General features: G+C 38.8%; 1 long non-coding RNA gene across 1 annotated transcript; it reads right to left on the reverse strand.

The window, feature by feature from the left end:
* Positions 1 to 5073: 5073 nt before the first annotated feature.
* On the reverse strand, positions 5074 to 5916 carry LOC109202568 (uncharacterized). Its single transcript, XR_002062492.2, has 2 exons — positions 5605 to 5916; positions 5074 to 5413 (listed from the first exon to the last, which is right to left on the reverse strand). It is a non-coding gene; the product is annotated as an uncharacterized LOC109202568 (long non-coding RNA).
* Between the last annotated feature and the right edge of the window lie 10460 nt (positions 5917 to 16376).

Consider the following 16376-nt stretch of genomic DNA (forward strand, 5'->3'; position numbering starts at 1 on the left):
AGACACACACTGTAGATCTTTACTTGCAAGGGCGGTCACAGAACGCTCACACCAGAGTGGGGGCCCTGTGATGCGCGCTCTGTTCTTGCACTTGTCTTTATTTATATACAAAAGTAATACAACAGTGAATACGTCTATTCATAGGTAGAGGAAAGTTAGTGTGTAGGGAGTGAAGATAAGAGTGGTTTAGGTGTATGCGTGTGTGTTGTGAGATTCAGAAGGACGCAGCCTCTCTTCTTGTTAGGGAGCGTCAGATAAGAGTGTCCAGCTCTCCTCTTCCTGGCAGGAGTGAAATAATAACAGCTTATTCAGCTGTGAGAAAGAATTTATAAAACAGTCCTGTAGTGGACAACAGTCTAAGTCATCAAAAGGTCAACATACAGTATTCTATCATATGCAAACTTATATCATTAAAAGCTTATACTGACTACTAAGTACAATTTTCCATTAACATTCCCTCCTGTTGTCAGTATAACTTTCAAGTGAGATATCAGTATGTAACATCTTGTTGTACAGTTTCTATCACATCATCATTAATCACACAAAGTCTTCATGTTCCAACAGGTCGGGGTCATCATCATCATCATCATTTGACACGGCTATGTATGCAGCAACAGTGGAAACAATTATACGGTTAATCATGAGTTTTAGACATGGCAGGATACATGTTACAAAAACACAAAATAAAAGTAAAAATACAAAAAGGGATAAATAGAATAAATAAGAATAAGAATACAAAGGAATTGCAAGTATTTCAAGTATTTCAAGTATTGAAGTCTATTGCACCGTTGGTTTTTAACAAAAAGTATTGCACAGTGAAAAGGGAGTAGTAGTCTTTTTAGCAGTCACTTGTATTATTTACATAGGCCTGATTTTGGGCCTGCTGGATCTGTCTCAAGGCGTTCAGGGCATCAGTCATGTTTGATGAGTGTACATTGTCTGATGTGTGTATGTGTCATTTCTCACTCAATCAACAAGTGCACGTCTGTTCAGGTGTGTGTTTCTCTTCATTTTGAGTCAGTGTGTGTAGATGTGTATGTTTGTGTATGTTGGCGTGTTTATCACTTTCCTGTTCTGGTGTTTTGGGTAAACCACGGCGTGAAGCGTGCCCTGGGGTCCTGCCCTCCTCCTTTTCAGTCCGGTTGCGACCATTGCTGCTGCTGCTCATAGTTCAGTCTGTCCTGGTCCTGGCCCCAATTGGGGCAGTCCTTTCTCCAGTGTCCATGCTCACCGCAGGTGAAACCTGCATCTTCTTCTGTGTTTTGTCCATTCTGAGGTGCCTTTTGACCTCAGTTGCTCCTCCTGTCTCTGGCACGCCCTTTCTTCTGCTGCCCGATCATCCGTGTTGGTCCGTCACTGTCCTGCACAGTGTTAATGCAGAGTTATCAAGGTCAGCATTCTTTTGCTCGGCCTTACTTTTCATTCGGGCTTAATGGGCGTCTCGTCACAGCTCTGTCAGCTGAAGCTGTCTGGAAATCTCCCCCGTGTAGTGAAACGGGCCTTGGATTTAACGCTCTCCGTCTCTGCTGCATGAGATCGCTTTCCTGTAGCACTGTTGACATTTTTAGATTGTTGTTATGGGTCCAGCTGCTGCAGCATTTGGTCAGGGTCAGGGTCAGAGATGGTAGAGGGGAGAGCAGGAGTCCAGGTCAGCTTCGGCTTTCAGGACCGGCAAAGCAGCCTGTAATTAAACATAAAGAGAAAAAACAAAAACAAAAACAGACGAACAGGAAAATGATGTTGTATTGGCTGTGTTATTCAGAGAGGGGAGAAACACCGGGCCAGGCCCTGTGTCAGCCTTCTCTCCCCCTTTTTTGTTTTTCCTCACAATATAATTAACTCATAACCCACCAAGTTGACAGGACAACACAGGTAGATATTAAAATTCGTAAGATCACGTTTAAAAGCACAAAAAAGGAATTTTCCTTCCTTCAGTAATCACTTGTATGATTCAATCAGCAGAAAACATCTCACCATTTGACTCTTAACCACTAAATTTGTTGTTTCATCACTGGTTGGTCATACCAGTCTCTTTCTTTTTGAAGTTGTTGTCCTGCAACCCAGAGAGTTTATTTGTTAGTAGTGGGTAAACTTCAGCATTTGATAGCAAAACTATTAAGTTTTCCCTGTTTTAACACTAATGAGGGATATAGGCACATGTATAGTGTGTGCTGTAGTGTAAGCTGTTCTTCATTGCATGTATGTGTGTTAGTAGCTTGCATGTAAGGCCTCTGGGACTGTCTCACCCAAAAGAGCATTTTCTCAACAGTTGCCTTTCACTCGCGTGTGTTAAGAAAGGCAAATGTGCTTGAAGCAGTTGTGAGATTATTATGCTGTTATATATTACATTATACCTGTAATCAAAATGAGTGAATCATGATACTGCTGTAGGCCACATCATACTTCTTGTGTAATCAGTATGTAGTTTTAGTTTGCATCACATTTCTTAGTTAAAAGAATGTGAAAATCATTAGATCTATTAGATAGGTTTGTATTATCCTATACTGCTGATTTACTGTGAGTGAGTTACACTGTTTCATGACATTTCATACTGCCGAGTTATGAAAAGAATATTGTATTCAGAGAGTAGGGGCCTCTCTCTTTTTTTTTTTCCTCTGTGATAGTAAAGAGAACAGAGCACATGCCACGGGAGCGTCACCCCCACCCTTGGTGGAAGCAGAAAAACAGGGAGCCAAGGTCATAACTCTGGCTCACTAAGAGTTAGAAAGAATATGAATGCTTAGTTTGTGGCTGTGGCGCATTTTGTATAGCTTCTTTTCTTTGTTTAGTAGCTTTCTGCCTTCACCTGAGAGTGTGCCCTAAGCATGTGACTTCAGGTCTCCATAATTGGAGTTTATTTAAAGATAAATAAGATGATTTCATTTATTGCTGGCAGATCATTCACTAAATGGTATTTTGCAGTATTAGCCTGCTTCAACACTTAAACAAAACATCACTCTTTGTTTTATTATTATTATTACTATTATTTTAAATTCTCCTTTCTCAAAAACATAAAATGAAATTGTAGTTGTTCTTGGCTGAGAAACACAAAACCTCCCTTTTTTCCCCTTTTTTCTTTTTCAAAACAAGAAACTAAGTTTTAACTTTTCTGGCTTGTCACCTAAAACAAAACAGACAACCCAGCTCTCAGCTGGCCCTGGACTTAAGTTACAGTACTCATCACTCAAGCAACATTTCAAAAAACAAAAGAACAAAAAACAAAACTCAGCACACTGCACAGAGAACAACAACAATACACAACTGAAGATGTTGTTCTTGTTTGTTCTCCTTGAATTTTAGAATAAAGTTATTACATCTGCATTAGTAAATCATATGCCTAATCATTATGTGCCACTGTGATCCACAAGTATGATCACAAATTTAGTCATTTTTCAACCCAACAAAACAAAAACAAAACAAAACAAAAACAAGTTACTGATGGCTTAAACGCTTTACACACATAAGTCAGGATGCAAAAAGGCTGCTGCCAAAGACAAATCAGAAGTGTGAGGGAAAAAAAACTGAGCCCACAGACAGCTTCATGTTTGAGCTTTAATAGCTGTTTCCCTCCCTCTGATGTGTTCTTATGCAGCTCCTGCTCTAAAAAATGTGTAACCTGCTCATCAGCTTAGCAGTGACCATATATTTAATTCAGCTTCTCAATTGTGTAGCTTTAGCTGTTGTATACAGGGTTTTTAGTTGTTAGTATAGGTGTGCTCTATATTTCAGCAATGTCTCATCTAGGATGACAGGTTTTCGTGCAGGTCAAGTGCCTCTATGCACTTAAGTAGTTTACATATTTTCTTTATTTTCTTCATTTCATATGTCATTATACTGAATTTGAGCAACCTTAAGCTTGATGCAGATTACTTCTAACAATTATCCACCTCACATCATAGCTGACTGAGGTGCCTCTTCATATTAATATTATTTCATTATTAATGTTATTATCTTTTTATATAACAGCAATAGTATATTACAATATTTTATTTATATTTTATTTGTGTCCACCAAGGGCTGAGGGTGAGCTGCAGTCTCACCCCTTCCCAAGCTGGAGACATTTTCCTTTTCACACATTTTCCTTGGCTGAACAATGACACAACCTTAATATACCTTATGCATCTCTCTATTTCATTTAATATGTGTTTGTGTGAGTTATGTATTTTCTTTCATTCTATGCATTCTGGGCACGGTCTTCATCCTAACTATGTTTCATTGTTCATACCAGTTTACAGGTTGTTATCCTTGCTTTTATCAATTTGAATACATTACAGTTGTTTTATTTAACTTTATTCCTCTTGCATTTATATATATTCAGTTGGGTCTGTTTCCAGCCCTTTTTAAACTTATACTTGGATCTCTAATTTTTTACTTGACGAGGGATTATTAAGTTCTTCCTAGTCTGAACTGCTTCTTTGTTTCTTACAGTCACGTGCAAAATGTCCCTCTTTTCCACACCTCCAGCATGTAGTACTAAAACCACTGCTTGGTGGTAGGCCTGTCTCTACCTCTTGCTCTTCCCCTACGCATTCCTCTCCCTCTCTTTTGGCCTCTGAAACCTCCCCTGTAGCCTCCACTGAAAGCTGTGAGAACAGTGTCAGCGTCGAGGGCAAAACTGAGACCTTCTCTTTCTTTTTCACCACTGTCTGTGCATGGTTAGCATATTGAAACGCCTCATCTGCTGTGCCCGTATCTTGCGTTACCCAATTCTTTTCTACATGAGACCTAATGGGTGGTAGTAATCCTTTAATGAAAGTGCGTTTAAATAGATTTTTATTTTCCTCTTTCTTTTTCTTATTTTCAGTTCTCCTTTTAGCTTCAGTTTCCCATGCTTGGAAAAGTTTATATTCTTCCTTACGTTTTAATTTTTCCTTTGGGTCTTTTGTTAATGTAATTTCTTGTTTCAGGGCAGCTCTCAGCTGGGTAACAGCTAAGGGATTGCATTTCCCTTCCCAGCTGTGGTTTTTAGCTTTTTGTGGATTTCTCCACCTATTTGCACTTATTCTACCTGCTCCGGTTTGTTGTTTTTCTAAATATTCCTCATCAGGTGTTAATTTTGCTTGTTTATTCCCCATTGTCAAAGATTTTGCTGGGCTGTCACTGGCACGCTTGACTTCAGAGTGGTTGCTGATACGCCCTTCTACTTCACTTCTAAAAAATGAAGCGGTATCAGTTTTACGAGATAAAACTCAACCGTTCTCATTTGTCACCAGTACGTGAGCCTCAAGCAAAGAAAACAAATAAAATAGAAGTAGTTCAGCAGCGTATTGTGCTGTAAAATCAACTTACTTCTAGACACATACACACATACACACAGATAGACATTTGCGCGCTAATTTGTTACGAAGTATTTAACAGCTACCTCTGAAACTGGTCTAAACTTAGTTCTTTTTGGCCTTTTGGCGAACTTAACCTATTTTACGCGTTTCTTAAATAATTTGTCACGAGATAATTTCGGCTACCTCTAAAACTGGTCTAAACTTAGTTCTTTTTGGCGAACTTAACCTATTTTACGCGTTTCTTTAATAATTTGTCACGAGATAATTTCGGCTACCTCTGAAACTGGTCTAAACTTAGTTCTTTTGGCCTTTTGGCGAACTTAACCTATTTTATCATTTTATTTTACGCGTTTCTTAAAACCTTCGTGGCCGTTTTACAAAATAGTGTTTCTCTCACCCTCAGACGTCTCACTGGTGTTTCGGATCGTCAGACTGAATCCCACCGCCGTGGACCAGACTAAAAACACCGGCCTGGACCCGAATTTAAACGTCCCAGGGCTTTCGGCCTCGTCTAAGAGGGCTGTGCACAGACTTCGGTGCTGGCTTCCCACGGCGTCAGGAATCAGTTCTGGATCCTTGGAACAGAGTCACAGATAACAGTTCTGATATTTCTGATCCGGCTCGAAGGACCAAAATAAATGTCAAGAGATTTATTCTAAATGACACTTCTTCAGCTGAGAGTCTAAGAGTGAAGAGACACACACTGTAGATCTTTACTTGCAAGGGCGGTCACAGAACGCTCACACCAGAGTGGGGGCCCTGTGATGCGCGCTCTGTTCTTGCACTTGTCTTTATTTATATACAAAAGTAATACAACAGTGAATACGTCTATTCATAGGTAGAGGAAAGTTAGTGTGTAGGGAGTGAAGATAAGAGTGGTTTAGGTGTATGCGTGTGTGTTGTGAGATTCAGAAGGACGCAGCCTCTCTTCTTGTTAGGGAGCGTCAGATAAGAGTGTCCAGCTCTTCCTCTTCCTGGCAGGAGTGAAATAATAACAGCTTATTCAGCTGTGAGAAAGAATTTATAAAACAGTCCTGTAGTGGACAACAGTCTAAGTCATCAAAAGGTCAACATACAGTATTCTATCATATGCAAACTTATATCATTAAAAGCTTATACTGACTACTAAGTACAATTTTCCATTAACAACTGTCAATTTCCCTCCTTTTTAAACGGTGCTTAGCTTCTTTTAAAGAACACATTTTGTTCCAGAAATGAGGCAAAGCATGTTTCTTTCAATGTCTGATTTCCTTGCATGAAACACTTTTGTTTTTTACATTTTTTCTCTAGTCCCTGGTTATCTGCCTCATCTCCAGTGTGCAAAAATGCATGTTGTTGAGTGTGAGCCTAACCTCCATCCATGTAAGTCAACATTATTATGGCCAAACAGAAACACGATGTGTCACAAAGAACCTCGAGTGGACACATGTCCGGTGAGTTGCCATGCTGCCAACATTTTATCTGTATCATTATCAGATGTTTTAGAACAAACATATAATTTGTTTTCTCTCTCAGGGTGATTCTGGTGGTGGAGTGATAGCCAAAAAGAACAAGATTCATCAATCAATCAATCAATTAATCAATCTTTATTTATAAAGCACTTTTCATACAAACTGTAGCACAAAGTGCTTTACATGGTTAAAAGCAGCCCACCCCACCCTCCCACTCATTCCCCACACTGTCATTAACAGAAAGGTCATGGATACACACATCCCCCCCCACACACACACACACATCTGTCCCCCCCCCCCCCCCCCCCCCCCCCACACACACACACACACACACACACTTAAAGAGTAAAATTGGGCTGGGTACGCATTAGCCAAGTGAGGAAACACTATCACAGGGAGCCGTCTGCACCGGGAGCCGGTCACAGACCGCAGCCTCCAGGCTGGGCACGCAGCAGGAGGGAGGCAAAGAAGCCCCCCAGCCAGGCTGAGAGGATCCACAGAGCCCCAGCAGCCACGGTCGATCACAGCCCCGGTGCAGAGAGCCCCCTCCGAGGAAACACTGGAGATATGACCTAATAAGAAAAATGAATAAGAATACAATCAATAAATATTAGATAAAACTAAATTAATATAAATAGGATAACAGGATAGAATAAATAAGCAAGGCAAGTTTATTTATATAGCACAATTCAACAACATGTGATTCAAAGTGCTTTACAGAGACATTAAAAACAAAAACAAATAAAAAGCATGATCTAAAATTGATTAAGACAAACAAACAAACAAACAAAACAGTATTTAAAATCAAAAATCAAAACAGTAGATAAAAAAGCATAAAATAAATAAACGTTAGGTAAAAGCTAAATTAAAAAGGTGGGTCTTGAGCCTGTTTTTAAAAACATGAACGTTCTCTGCGGCCCTGAGCTCCTCCGGCAGGCTGTTCCACAGTCGAGGACCGAACCACTGAAAAGCTGCCTCTCCGTGAGTATGTGTCCTGACTTTCGGGACAATCAAAAGGCCGGTACCAGAGGACCTCAAGGTCCGCGAGGGTTCATATGGTAAAAGCAGATCTGAAAGATAAGAAGGCCCAAGACCATTAAGACATTTAAAAACCAATAAAAGAACTTTAAAATCGATCCTGAAACACACGGGGAGTGTTAAAATCTCCCAGTTCTTTTAATCTTTGGGCTGAAGGAAGGACAATACTCGGTGTATAAATGCTCAATCAACAATATTTTATTTCCATATAATTCAACACTTAAGAGCATAAGAACCATCATGATGGGGAGACCTGCCTGCAGAGGGTCACAGCAAGTCTCAAAATGGTGACGGGTTACTCAGCTTCTTATAGCCTCTAGTAGCCCCCACCTAGTCGTAAAAGCCTAAACATTCACATTCTTTCTCTCACACGGCGCCTAAGTTATGACCTCGGCTCCCTGTCTTTCTGCTCTCTGTAAAGGTGGGGGTATGGAATGTGGCCTGTCTCTTCTATTATCGGCACAAGGTCTTCTGCACACAACATTCTCTTCATGATTCAGCAGTATGAAATGTCAAGAAACAGTGTAACACATTCAACAGTGTCGAGTAATACAGGTCAATCCAATAGATCTAATGATTTTCACACTCTTTTAAGTCAGAAGTATAATGCAAACTAAAACTACATACTGATCACACACTCTATATTAAGGGGTATAATATGATCTACAGCAGTATCATAATTCAACTACTTTGATGACATATATAAGGTAACATATGATAACAGAATAATCTCACAGGAGCCAATGCAGCGATTGTAAAACCGGTGTAATGTGGGCCCGCCCTCTGGTCTTCGTCAGCACACGAGCTGCAGAGTTTTGCAAAAGTTGCAAAGGTGAAATATTCTTTTTGGGGAGACCAGAGAGCAGGGCATTACAGTAATCAATGCGACTGGTAATAAAAGCATGCATCACCATTCATGGTGTGTATGTTGGTGGTAAAAAATGTGCCTGTACCGGACCAGCTATTTCTCTGAAGGTCTGCTCTTACATTGATTGGATAAATCAAGTCATTACACAGAGTAATGGAAAATAATCAAATGAAAATAACATCCAAAATAAACAGTCCGCTCTGGACTTCTTCTGTGTGAATTGTTTCTACATGTGTCACGTTGATCATTCAGTTGTTCAGAAACTGTGATGTTTGCATGAAAGTTGTTGGGTCATTTTTGCCAGATGATATTAAGTACAATTACTACAGTATAGTATTTAAGTACAAATGTGAGGAATTTGTACTTTGCATTGGTCTTTCCATCACATTTGTGGCTTCTTCTCCACTGCCTCTCAGTGGGAATTGGTACATTTAACTTCACCACAAATATCTGACATCTTTAGTTACTTGTTATTTTACAGATGAAGATTTGTGCTCATGAAACACATGAAGTATAATTTTGTTTCTGTAGTTATTTCATCAGTTATTTGACTTGCATGAATTTAGCAACTATTATTATATATTGAATCTTTAAAAGTACTTACAGTTGATATTATTTTCTGTAAATTGTTCAAAATCATAAATGTGTGAGAAGCACTCAATCAGGGGCGACTCCAGGATCAAACCTTTAGGGCTCAGCTCAGTCTTAATGTCATGCTTATGGTGCCTTGTAATTAATATTAATGTCATATGCTGTTTGCAAATGTAGTCAACCCTTTTCACATTTGCAAACCTCACTTCAGTTGGATACACATTTTAGTGTTACCTTCAAAAGAAATCTAATTTTTGGATGACCTACAGCAGTGTCTAAGAATAACAGATTTTAATATAATACATCATCTTTACGGTGGTCACTTTAGTTTAAAACCTGATGCAATGGCACAGTCATGTTGACCAGTAAATTGAAAAACCAGTTTATGAAAAAGCAGATCAGAGGAGAAACCTGCACGGCATTGTTTCAGTCTCTTAACCACATAGAGGACAGTCCATCAAATCATCAAGTATTTAAAGTACCATTATACAGTACAGACAGTTAAAAATCACCCTGCGACTCCACATACCTGGACAAGAAGCCAACAACTAATAGAGCTGATTTTAAATGACAGCTTTTGAATTCATACAAACCCAAACACTTTGTTGTGCAGACTCAGCACAGAGACTCGTGCTCACCAATTCAGAGAGTGGAGAACAGATTTGTAGTCTGTCACATCAGTATAGTGGCATTCATCCTGTTCAAGGTTACAGTGATGTGAATGTTGCTAAATGCTATTATTCACATTAATAGCAGAGTGCTACTGAAAATCACACAACACATCCATTTAATGCATGTAGATTTTGTGAAAAATCCACCTGATCTCTGTTAGTTCCAGTCTCTCTGTCCTCGCTTCCTCTTTGTACTGACAATCACACACAAACATTTTATATTCAACTAAAAAAAAATAACAAAAAATATTCTTGTAACAGTTATTTTAAGAGCAGTTTCGGATCTTCGTTTGATAAGAGCATAGCACACTGCTTAGTTATGAGCGATCATCATAGATGAATGTGGGCAAAGTGGAAGTGACATATATGTAGCCAGGTGGAAGGTCTTTGTTATCGGACATGTCCCTGACTTTGACTTCATGTCCACTCTTACCTGTTTCTTATATGTGCTGTGTTCCTCCATCTTTCTCCCTTTCTCTCCCTCTCTGTCGTCCCCTCTCAGTCTTTGTGCAGTCACCCAAAGGTTAATTATAAGAGTATATCAGAGTTTACAACCGAATAAAAGGCATAAACTGGTCCATATCAATTTGCTGCTGCTGGCGAGGGCGTTGCTAGGATCTTGAAGCATACAGGGCTTACCCCAGCCCTGAAATCTTTTGAATTTTCACTCAATAACAGCACCTTTTAAAGTTATTTACTTTTATTTATTTAAGCGTATAGTAAAATTAATATAAAGTGGTAAATGTTATGCACTACCTAAAGTTTGAAGTCACAGAATGATACTATTTAGTGCAGTTTTTAATCATTACCAGTCTTCATCTTAGAGCTTGTGCTCTTATTTCTCCTTTTAAACTGTGTGGATGTTCACCTCTTCTTCATCCTTCCTGTTCCTTTCACCAAACAGCTCACTCTTGTTCACCTCTGATCTCACTTCCTGTTCTGGTTATAAGAAGGATGCAGTCAGCATGTGTCAAAGACACTCCCTCCAAATATATGATTTTTGATATGATGATTAGATATTTAACATTTTATTTATCAACTTATTTTATGCACTAATCCAATCCATTATTAAACAAATATCATACTGTAGAAAAGCAAATAATAATACACTAAACAGTTTTATGCCATAAGAGCTAAATGGTCACTTCACTGTATTTGTTTCCCACAAACTACTATAGCTAGGATCTTCAAGTTTCCACTATATTTCATTAATCTGCAGCGACTATAGATCATATAAGTATATTGACCTCTATCGTTTTCTTTATGACTTGGCCTGAATACACACACATACACATCTTTGAATAGCACAACAAATGAGGTAATTTCCCATGTGTTTTAATTAGGTTTTAGTGGTTTATGTGTTTTATGTATGTGTGTGTATTTTGGTCTTCAGCGTGAATTTATACAAACTGTAATTATTTCAGATGGAAGATCCATTATTTAATGTTGCTTTATCTTGACACTATGGAGAATAAAGCCTTACATGAGTGTTGCTATTTTTAATTGTGGAGTGGAAGACCTCCTGTACTTGTTGTTTAGACTGTGATCTGAATGCCAAGTTTAACCAAATTGAAAGCAAAGGTTATAGCTGGGATATTCCACACATTTGAAAGACTCATTGTGTAACTCAGATGTTTATGAGCTTTGATCACTCTTGTCCAGCATAATAATTATCATGTAATTGCAAGAAGACTTAATGAAACTGAAACAATGCACCCTAACACAGGCATTTGAACTGTACGCTAATGAGTACATGAAGTGTACCTCTGCCTCTATAGCTGAAAAGAGTTTGCCTCTATAATTTCTGGATCTACTGATTTGTTTCTGATGTATCTCTTCTTTTATTTAGCCTGTATTATGAACAGAAAGATGATGAAATCCTCTTTATTTGAGAAAGTGTCCTTAAACTAGCTTTCTTCCTTCTTACTGAGTTTCCAAGCTACCTCTTTGTTAAGTGAATAAACTATTTGAACAAGAAAGATATCATGGCATTTATTATGATACAGTGTGTGTGTGTGTGTGTGTGTGTGTGTGTGTGTGTGTGTGTGTGTGTGTGTGTGTGTGTGTGTGCTCACTGAGTTGACCTGGTACATCAAGTTTGGATTTCCCCAGTTGACGGTAAAAATAAAAGATTTGAACTCAAAAGAGTTTGAGTTCATGCACACTGGAGAAAAAACATCTAAATTCTCTTTATCACAATCATTTGTATAAAAACATGGCTATTTTACTGATCTATGTTTATTATTAAAGAGGAAGGAAAGAAGAAGAGGAAGCCTGAGCCCAGGTTCTGTCCATTTTCATAACAAGTGACAGCACAGACATCTGAGCTTTTTCGTCATAAAGATTGTGATGTGAAGCATCAGCAGGTAAAGTGTCGTTAAAGTGTCACTTCAATAATGCTGCTGGGAGAAAGAAGTGCTGACACGTACTAGTTTTGAATAGAAGGCTTAAAACACAAACACTCTAATATTGGGTGTTGCTTTTACGCTTAAAGAATATAATAAGTTCTAAGACAATTCATTTGACTTCTCACTGTCCAAGTTGCGTTGTGGTATTTACTTTATCATGACTGTATGCTACTTTGTTCTAGCGACTGTAAACTTTTTTTGTATTCATGAAATAAACTAGACTTTCACAGTCTGCATCTTCCACAGTTTTCATGCTTTTGTTCACTCCAAATTTGACACAAACCCACAGACAACCAGAGTTAACTAACTATGTGGAGCAAACACAGACACTGTAATAGCTGATTTTTCTAACAAACACAATCAGGTTAACATTAAGGTTTAACACTGAAGGAGATTTGTTCCATAGTCACAGTTATACTTGTATTTCCTTTACTTACATCCAACACTACTATGTTCTATTTCAATCCAGGTGCTGGCAGTTTATCCATTGTTGTTTTGGACAAATAAGCTTAAAGCTAAACCTTCATGTTTCTGATGGGAAATTTTGTTAAACCATTGCTCAACTTATGTCTGCATGAGAGCAGATAATTATGATGTACTTGTAAAAAGACTTGATAAGCAGGTCACAGCTGAATCAAGGGGTAATAAAAATAAGACCACGCAGTCTCAGCGTGACTACACATGCAGTGGGTTATTGCACACATTTGAAACACTCATTGTGTAACTCAGGATGGACCCCTTATAAAGGAGACAGAGAGGTTCTGTTGTTCAGTCAAGTAAAACCTGGTGAAAGCGTAATTCTAAGACTCTGGTCGTTGCTTAAGTGTATAGATAAAAATTCTTTCATACATTCTTTTCTTACTAAATTAGTATAATCGCCAAATCGATCATTTCATATTTATCTCCTGAAACAATCTACATTCACTTTTTTATCCCTAGAAATGTGTTTCCAGAGTCCAGGTTTAGTGACTTCCTGTCCACCATCACATTAGCTGAGTAGCTGTCAAATTTGAGGGGAGCAGAGAAGATCAGACACCAGTCAGCAGGTCAGAGGCCATCTCTCATTTCACAAATCAATCACTTGATTTATAAATGGAACAAACACACCATCAGACCAGGTAATGACCCATTATGAGACAACAGCCATCTGAGAGGAGATGTTCTGTATCACAAAACATGGGAATCAAACAAACTCTAGGCATTCTGAAATATATAAAGCTCAACAAAAAAACACAACCATATCAGATCCTGATGTAAGTCATTTTGTTGCTGTTTTTAAAAGTCATTTAAAAAGAGGTCTAGAAAAAGTGTCCAGTAAGAGATTCTACTATTTATGCAGCACTGCCCCCGTGTGGCCACAAAGACACTCAACAGCTTCATTTCTCAGCCTGTTGCCTTCTTTTTCCTTCATGATGTAAACAGTGAATGAACCGAAAGAAGTCAATCCATAAACTGTTGAACTGATAAAACAGTCCTGATGATTATGTAACAAGTTGTAGTTGACTAGAGGTCGTTTTGGTATACAATTTAAAGGCCATTTTCTTTTATAAATACACCATACACTTTGTTCTCCACCATTTCTTTTCCTCAAGTCCTTAATGGACAGTGGAGGAACACTACATCTAGCTTCTGTTTAACATTTATCCAGGCGCCCCCACACTGTACCTCTACAGAAACCAAGGGAGAGAGACGGACACACAAAGAGAGGGAGATGGAGAAAATTTAACACAAACTTTTATTTCCACTTGAATCTTGATCTCAAAATAGAAAAAGTTTTATCACAAAATAATTACAAGAGCACAAATAAAAACCAAAGACAAATGAAATAAAAAGGCAAGGCCCTGGGACTGAACACAGCACACCTTTAAAACAACATGATGACCAATGTTTGACCTTTCACCTCTAGCATAGTTTTCTCTGGATTTCAATCTGGCCACCCCTGAAATGACATTTATCAGTGTATGTACAGCATCTATTTTTGGCTTAGACAGTCTGACACAGACCGTCTCCATGGCAACCTCAGAGACTCTTCTTTTCCTAAAAAAAAAAAGTCTCTATATGACCACCAACAAACCTGTTACACCATATTTTTTTCACCAGCTCACCTTTGCTGAGGATGCTTTCTCATACAAATCTAAACATCTTTTGAGAAAGTCCACATCACTCTGATCTGTACTGAAAACAGAAAAACAAGGACAACACCAGCAGAGGCCTCCAAGATAAACCTGGCAACATAAATCTAGATAACTTTGCTTATTTATCTCTTAAAACATTTAACAAAGATTACATTTCTAACAAATATACCAATATAAATATATATTCCAGAAACAGGACATTCCAGTTAGATCCTCTCCGAACTGGGCAGCTCAGCCCATCATCCACTTTTACAAAACAGAAAGCCGCCTGATACAACAGCCCCAAAAGTGACAAAAATCCACCTCCAAAAAGCAAAAATTCTCATAATGGAAAAACAAAAAAGATCGTCAATCCTATCAAACACTTTCTCTTAATCTAAAGAAATTATTCCAACATCAAACTGCACAATTTACAAATAACTACCAAGTCTCTCATGAGAAACACTCTTGTTCACATTAGAGCTGTGTGGTACACAGTACGACTGATCTCTGTGAGTGATTCATTTCACAAAGTGTTTCAGCCTGGTGGCCAGTACTTTTGAAGGAAGTTAGTAATCTGTGCATAACAGAGTCATGGGTCTCCAGGTCTACGCAGAGACAAATCTCTGTTTTTAAGGGAGAAGAGAGAGCCCCACATGATGACTCGATGCCAGTAACAGTCCTTTACAGAAGTCTGCAGGCAGCCCACCCTGTGCAGGAGCCAGCTGACCAGCAGCAGCACTAATCTCCTCCAAAGAAAAGTTAGCATCCAGGACAGCTCTGTCCTCAGAGCTCAGCTGAGGAAGCCCCTGCAGCAGCTTCTCCACGCAAGCTTTATTACTTTACTCCATCCCTAACATGGTGGTGTAAAAGTCCACGGCATACTGACCTGCTCTGCATCCAGGAAAAACCACTAACACCACATAAACTACACTAACAACACCATACACAATTACACTAAATCATCAGCCTCACAACACACCACACATAAAAAAAACACAACTTTCAGCCAGACAAACCACACAGTCCACCAAACCTCCATCATTCACCAGAGAGAGGGAGAGATATAAAAAGAGAGAGTTTAGTGGATGTGTGTTTGTGTGTGTGATACACACAATTTATGAATATAATCTCCAATAAAGGTTATGTAGCTGATGAAAAGTGGGTTAGATTAAATGTTTACATTTCTTGTGCATGAAGTAAACTATAATATTTATATGTAAAATTCCACACCTACACCTGTGCGCCCTCACACTGCAGCACATTTTACTCCCCGGTTGCAGAAACCGTTCTATATTTTGTCACAGCTGCAAAAGAAGCTCCACTCAAAGAAACTCAAAGATGATGGAGAGGAAGAGATTTCAGAACATGAGGCCTTTTGCCAGACAGCAGACAGGAAGGTGGGGAGAGAGTGAGGCGGTATGGCACACAGGAAATGGTCGAGGCCAGACTCAAACCCAAGCTCCTGCAGTGGGAACTCTGTGTCCCCACTCAGCCAGGTGAGATATAGCAGAACCATCAATTCAGAGTCTGACAGTAAGGGTGAAGACGAGCCTGACTGTTGGTCTGCTCCAAAACAAGCCCATAAGCAAGCTTTGAAATATTATGTTACAAAATTGTGAAACTGGGACATGAAATTTGATTTGAAAATGAAATTCATCCTGATCAGGAGCTGTTATGATCTAAATGGTGTTCTAGATCCAGTAAGCAAAAAGGAAGAGCTGCAATATGTGTGCTTTTTCATTAGTGAATAAATAATAAAAAGCTATAGTGCAGACTACAGCGCCATCCAGTTGGTGTTCGCTCTCTCTGCGGTAGAGTATCACTTCCTGTTCCAACACATAGTGGTGTTTTTGTGTAGCTTATCTGCGTAGCAGTTTAACTAAAAACGTAGAGATAACTTCTTATTTCATAGTGTAATCTTCCTACTAGAACAACACATGGCCAAAGGGAACT

Source organism: Oreochromis niloticus, linkage group LG6 (genome assembly GCF_001858045.2).
Source record: "Oreochromis niloticus isolate F11D_XX linkage group LG6, O_niloticus_UMD_NMBU, whole genome shotgun sequence".
NCBI classification, from domain to species: Eukaryota; Metazoa; Chordata; class Actinopteri; order Cichliformes; family Cichlidae; genus Oreochromis; species Oreochromis niloticus.